We start from the raw sequence: 6887 nt of genomic DNA, 5'->3' as shown, positions 1-6887 counted from the left end.
AATTATCCTCATATCACTTCAAATTCATATTTCCCCTCATGGGTTCTTCTCCCTCCAATTAAACAGTACACGATCGGACTATCAAATCATTTCAAAACACAATCGATGAATAACAAGTCAACAACATTATACGTTACAAGCTCGACCCAGTGGATTAGTGGTGAGTTTTGTTTTCTAATCAGGATGCAAAGATCTCAAATTAGGTAGCTAGTTCCACTGGCCTGGGGTCATTTTCACCCCTGAGTCTTCTCTAATGAGGACCTGGGGTGGGTAGGAACGGGATGGAGGGAGGGAGGGAGGGAACAGGGGAGGTAGGGGGAGGTTAGATGGATGGATGGTTGGATGGATTGATGGAGGGTGAGGGAGGGAGGGAGGGATGGAGGACGGATGTATGAGCACAGGAAGGACAGGGAGAGTAGAGGGCAGTGGGCCATGCCATGTCTCAATGCCTGCAGGCCCCTTTACCTCTGCCCCATGGTGGGCAGAACCACTCACCCCCACCCCCACCTCCACCTCCTTCCATGAATCTTTTATGCGCCTATCTGCCTCTGAAGCAATTATGCGTGTTTGAGTGACCGAGCCTCAAACCTAGGGAGAGAGAGGCAGGTAGGGTGTGGAGGTCGGATGCATCCCTCAGTCCTCCCGCACTAACCCAACCGACCACACGCCTGGCCATGCACCCTGAATGGTGATATTCATAAAAACAGATGTGTATTTAGTTCATAGACCTTTATAACTGGAGCATCAGTATTAAGTCATATAGGTACAATAAGCAGAACATTGTTCACTCACTGCTGTTCTACACAGTAGGATATTTGTGTTGCTGATTGTGATTTTGTGTGTGTTCTGTCCTCCTCGTCTGGGTTTTTTGAGCAATATGTTTCCTGGGTTTTTTGAGCAATATGTTTCCTGGGTTTTTTGAGCAATATGTTTCCTGGGTTTTTTGAGCAAGATGTTTCCTGGGTTTTTTTTTTCTTCAGATCAAAGCGGAGATAGATATAGATATCATTCCCTTCTTTGATATGCTCGCGCTCTCACACATGTACAGCAATTACATGTACTGATAGGGGGATTGAATCTCTATGGAGCATCATGTTTTAAGTCACCAGGCTTGACTTTGATTGACTTCAATTTCAACAGCGGTTGGAGAGAGAGACTGGAACAGATTGGAACGGATTGGATTGCAACATGTGATTTCCTCCCCAACACCTATTCATATTTGTATTCCATTCATGGATGGGATGAGTTTTTGTATGATACTGTGAGATGGGTTTTACAACGTCACTATCGGAGATATTGACCATTGTGTCTTGGGTGGGGGATGAGAGATAGTCTGAGAGAGAGATAAGACGGTGAGCAGCACAGTTTAATGCCCTCACATCGTTATCCCTTTAATGATCTTGCTCTGCCTCCTTAACAAAGACTCCTGACATTGGAGATGTGTAGCTGGCTACCCTTCATAGAGAACCCCCGCAGCTCACTGGTTAGGACCTCAGCCTGATTTCCCTGCCACGTAGAATCACCTGAGGAACAACCGATGGTATTGTCTCGTCTAAAGCGTGGGGAACGTCAAATATTACTCGAACACAATTACAATGGTTGTTTAGATTGATTTACACGAAGATAGTCACCGACAGTGTGGCAGTTGCAGTAGTACAATACGTTGCCTGTTGGAGCTCGTCAGCTTTCTACCCGAGGGGAGGTCAGTCAGTGTGAGCTGTGTTGTCATTGCCATGTATTGCGTGTGTTTTGGGTATGGTCCTCTGTGTGTACTGGGTCTGGTCCTCTGTGTGTACTGGGTCTGGTCCTCTGTGTGTACTGGGTCTGGTCCTCTGTGTGTACTGGGTCTGGTTCTCTGTGTGTACTGGGTCTGGTCCTCTGTGTGTACTGGGTCTGGTCCTCTGTGTGTACTGGGTCTGGTCCTCTGTGTGTACTGGGTCTGGTCCTCTGTGTGTACTGGGTCTGGTCCTCTGTGTGTACTGGGTCTGGTCCTCTGTGTGTACTGGGTCTGGTCCTCTGTGTGTACTGGGTCTGGTCCTCTGTGTGTACTGGGTCTGGTCCTCTGTGTGTACTGGGTCTGGTCCTCTGTGTGTCCTGGGTCTGGTCCTCTGTGTGTACTGGGTCTGGTCCTCTGTGTACTGGGTCTAGTCCTCTGTGTGTCCTGGGTCTGGTCCTCTGTGTGTACTGGGTCTGGTCCTCTGTGTGTACTGGGTCTGGTGTGTACTGGGTCTGGTCCTCTGTGTTTACTGGGTCTAGTCCTCTGTGTGTCCTGGGTCTGTCTGTACTGGGTCTGGTCTTCTGGGTCTGTCCTCTGTCCTGGGTCTGGTCTTCTGTGTGTCCTGGGTCTGGTCTTCTGTGTGTCCTGGGTCTGGTCCTCTGTGTGTACTGGGTCTGGTCCTCTGTGTACTGGGTCTAGTCCTCTGTGTGTCCTGGGTCTGGTCCTCTGTGTGTACTGGGTCTGGTCCTCTGTGTGTACTGGGTCTCGTCCTCTGTGTGTACTGGGTCTGGTTCTCTGTGTGTACTGGGTCTGGTCCTCTGTGTGTACTGGGTCTGGTCCTCTGTGTGTACTGGGTCTAGTCCTCTGTGTGTCCTGGGTCTGGTCCTCTGTGTGTACTGGGTCTGGTCCTCTGTGTGTACTGGGTCTGGTCTTCTGTGTGTACTGGGTCTGGTCCTCTGTGTGTACTGGGTCTGGCCCTCTGTGTGTACTGGGTCTGGTCCTCTGTGTGTACTGGGTCTGGTCCTATGTGTGTACTGGGTCTAGTCCTCTGTGTGTACTGGGTCTGGTCCTCTGTCTGTACTGGGTCTGGTCCTCTGTGTGTACTGGGTCTGACCCTCTGTGTGTACTGGGTCTGACCCTCTGTGTGTACTGGGTCTGGTTCTCTGTGTGTACTGGGTCTGGTCCTCTGTGTGTACTGGGTCTGTCTTCTGTGTGTACTGGGTCTGGTTCTCTGTGTGTACTGGGTCTGGTCCTCTGTGTGTACTGGGTCTGGTCCTCTGTGTGTACTGGGTCTAGTCCTCTGTGTGTCCTGGGTCTGGTCCTCTGTGTGTACTGGGTCTGGTCCTCTGTGTGTACTGGGTCTGGTCTTCTGTGTGTACTGGGTCTGGCCCTCTGTGTGTACTGGGTCTGGCCCTCTGTGTGTACTGGGTCTGGTCCTCTGTGTGTACTGGGTCTGGTCCTATGTGTGTACTGGGTCTAGTCCTCTGTGTGTACTGGGTCTGGTCCTCTGTCTGTACTGGGTCTGGCCCTCTGTGTGTACTGGGTCTGACCCTCTGTGTGTACTGGGTCTGGTCCTCTGTACTGGGTCTGGACCTCTGTGTGTTCTGGGTCTGGTCCTCTGTTTATAGTGGGTCTGGTCCTCTGTGTGTACTGGGTCTGGCCCTCTGTGTGTACTGGGTCTGGTGCTCTGTCTGTACTGGCTCTGGCCCTCTGTGTGTACTGGGTCTGGCCCTCTGTCTGTACTGGGTCTGGCCCTCTGTCCGTACTGGGTCTGGCCCTCTGTCTGTACTGGGTCTGGCCCTCTGTGTGTACTGGGTCTGACCCTCTGTGTGTACTGGGTCTGGTCCTCTGTACTGGGTCTGGACCTCTGTGTGTTCTGGGTCTGGCCCTCTGTCTGTACTGGATCTGGCCCTCTGTCTGTACTGGATCTGGCCCTCTGTCTGTACTGGGTCTGGTCCTCTGTGTGTACTGGGTCTGGTCCTCTGTGTGTACTGGGTCTGGTCCTCTGTGTGTACTGGGTCTGGCCCTCTGTCTGTACTGGATCTGGCCCTCTGTCTGTACTGGGTCTGGTCCTCTGTGTGTACTGGGTCTGGTCCTCTGTGTGTACTGGGTATGGTCCTCTGTGTGTACTGGGTCTGGTTCTCTGTGTGTACTGGGTCTGGTCTTCTGTATGTACTGGGTCTGGTTCTCTGTGTGTACTGGGTCTGGTCCTCTGTCTGTACTGGGTCTGGTTCTCTGTGTGTACTGGGTCTGGTCTTCTGTATGTACTGGGTCTGGTCCTCTGTGTGTACTGGGTCTGGCCCTCTGTGTGTACTGGGTCTGGTTCTCTGTGTGTACTGGGTCTGGTCCTCTGTGTGTACTGGGTCTGGTCCTCTGTGTGTACTGGGTCTGGTCCTCTGTGTGTACTGGGTCTGGTCCTCTGTGTGTACTGGGTCTGGTCCTCTGTGTGTACTGGGTATGGTTCTCTGTGTGTACTGGGTCTGGTCCTCTGTGTGTACTGGGTCTCGTCCTCTGTGTGTACTGGGTCTGGTCCTCTGTGTGTACTGGGTCTGGTCCTCTGTGTGTACTGGGTCTGGTCCTCTGTGTGTACTGGGTCTGGCCCTCTGTGTACTGGTCTGGTCCTCTGTCTGTACTGGGTCTGGTCCTCTGTGTGTACTGGGTCTGGTCCTCTGTGTACTGGGTCTAGTCCTCTGTGTGTCCTGGGTCTGGTCCTCTGTGTGTACTGGGTATGGTCCTCTGTGTGTACTGGGTCTGGTCCTCTGTGTACTGGGTCTAGTCCTCTGTGTGTCCTGGGTCTGGTCCTCTGTGTGTACTGGGTCTGGTCCTCTGTGTGTACTGGGTCTGGACCTCTGTGTGTACTGGGTCTGGTCTTCTGTCTGTACTGGATCTGGTTCTCTGTCTGTACTGGATCTGGCCCTCTGTCTGTACTGGGTCTGGTCCTCTGTGTGTACTGGGTCTGGTCCTCTGTGTGTACTGGGTCTGGTCCTCTGTGTGTACTGGGTCTGGCCCTCTGTCTGTACTGGATCTGGCCCTCTGTCTGTACTGGGTCTGGTCCTCTGTGTGTACTGGGTCTGGTCCTCTGTGTGTACTGGGTCTGGTCCTCTGTGTGTACTGGGTCTGGTCCTCTGTGTGTACTGGGTCTGGTCTTCTGTGTACTGGGTCTGGTCTCTGTGTGTACTGGGTCTGGTCCTCTGTCTGTACTGGGTCTGGTTCTCTGTGTGTACTGGGTCTGGTCTTCTGTATGTACTGGGTCTGGTCCTCTGTGTGTACTGGGTCTGGTCCTCTGTGTGTACTGGGTCTGGTTCTTTGTGTGTACTGGGTCTGGTCCTCTGTGTGTACTGGGTCTGGTTCTCTGTGTGTACTGGGTCTGGTCCTCTGTGTGTACTGGGTCTGGTCCTCTGTGTGTACTGGGTCTGGTCCTCTGTGTGTACTGGGTATGGTCCTCTGTGTGTACTGGGTATGGTTCTCTGTGTGTACTGGGTCTGGTCCTCTGTGTGTACTGGGTCTGGTCCTCTGTGTGTACTGGGTCTGGTCCTCTGTGTGTACTGGGTCTGGTCCTCTGTGTACTGGGTCTGGTCCTCTGTGTGTCCTGGGTCTGGTCCTCTGTGTGTACTGGGTCTGGTCCTCTGTGTGTACTGGGTCTGGTCCTCTGTGTGTACTGGGTCTGGTCCTCTGTGTGTACTGGGTCTGGTCCTCTGTGTGTACTGGGTCTGGTTCTCTGTGTGTACTGGGTCTGGTCTTCTGTATGTACTTGGCCTCTGGGGACACCAGGTAAACAGAAGCCAGGTCCTGCCACTGTCACCCCTGCCCTTGTCCCTCCCAGGCAGTCCACACACGCACACAAACACACACACACACACACCCTGCCCTTGTCCCAGCGGCCCCAGGGCACACGGCCCTCTGCTCCCGGCAGCTTCATTTAGCTCCCCCACAGCCAGGCCAGTGCTTTATGCATTTTTATTTCCTAATTATTATTTGTTAGGAGAGCTGGTTTCCTCAAGGTGACACCCCCTCTCTGTCAGGGTGGTTATTGTGCCAGACACACAGTGTGTAATTAAGCAAATCAAGGCTGTCATATTGGAATGAAGCCCTCTGGAGTCCTCTGCCATGCTTAACGTTTAATGCTACATAACTCACCTACACACGGGGATAGAGAGCGGGGAGGGGGCGGGGGGGTTGCTTTGTGGTCATATGTGTACTGTTTTTTGTGTGGTCTATTTGTCAATGCATTCGTTTCATGCCTTGAATTGCCATGCCCCTGCTACTGTACCTACCAGGCTGCTTTCAGCCTGCCCACCAGTTGTTTGTTAACAGGGACACCTTGTTTTAGCCCTAAGTCGTAGCAAGTTAATGAAATCAGAGCGAGAGAGCTCATTCTTAATTCATAATAACTATAAGTCCTGAAATAAAAGCATGGAGGCGTTCATCAGAGACAAATAACCTTGAGGGGAAAGCAGATGGGGAAAAGAGCATTGTGTCATTTTGTTACTTTTATCTGATGGGACTTAATTAAATTTGCACCTCCAGAATAATTGGCACTGCACTGTTTTCAGACAGACCTCCTCTCCCTCCCTACCTGGCCATTTTGTGTTAACCAGGAATGAATTCATCACAAAGTGACCCCAACCTTTCAGCAACACATTTGTTTGCCTTTGTTTAATTAAATGTCCTGAATAGGCTTCTATTCATTTTGTTTTAATTTGGTTTCCAGTAGATTTAGCATTGTCTATACATTATTAGCATTGTCTATACATTATTAGCATTGTCTACACATTATTAGCATTGTCTATACATTATTAGCATTGTCTATACATTATTAGCAATGTCTAAACATTATTAGCATTGGCAGAATGTTTTCTTTCTACTGCTATGTTTATCTTGTGCATCATTACATTCATAGTCTCTTGTGACAAGACTAGACTGGCCAGCGGACACGTGATTTGCATTCCCGATAGTGTAGTCTACTTCAGAGAGAAGCCGCAGTTACTCACTGGTGTCTCCTCTGACCTTGACTGTCCTGTCCTCCCCCTAAATCCTCCTGGCCAACTCCTCTTCCTTCTGTCCTCCTCCCCACCGCCACATGTCATCCTTCCCACCTCTTCCTCCTCTTCCTCCTCCTGTCCTTCTCTTGTCCCTACTCCCCATCTTCCTTCTCCTGTCCGACTTCCCA

At 51.3% G+C, this 6887-nt stretch overlaps 1 protein-coding gene across 2 annotated transcripts in view; it reads left to right on the top strand.

The window, feature by feature from the left end:
• The window catches only part of LOC118362683 (cysteine-rich motor neuron 1 protein), a 127924-nt gene that overhangs the window by 99108 nt on the left and 21929 nt on the right, over positions 1-6887 (top strand). The gene's annotated exons all lie outside the window — the stretch shown is intronic.

This window comes from Oncorhynchus keta, chromosome 29, assembly GCF_023373465.1.
Source record: "Oncorhynchus keta strain PuntledgeMale-10-30-2019 chromosome 29, Oket_V2, whole genome shotgun sequence".
Lineage (NCBI taxonomy): Eukaryota > Metazoa > Chordata > Actinopteri > Salmoniformes > Salmonidae > Oncorhynchus > Oncorhynchus keta.
The sequence above is the reverse complement of the archived record's forward strand: the minus strand, read 5'-3'. Positions and strand labels throughout refer to the sequence as shown.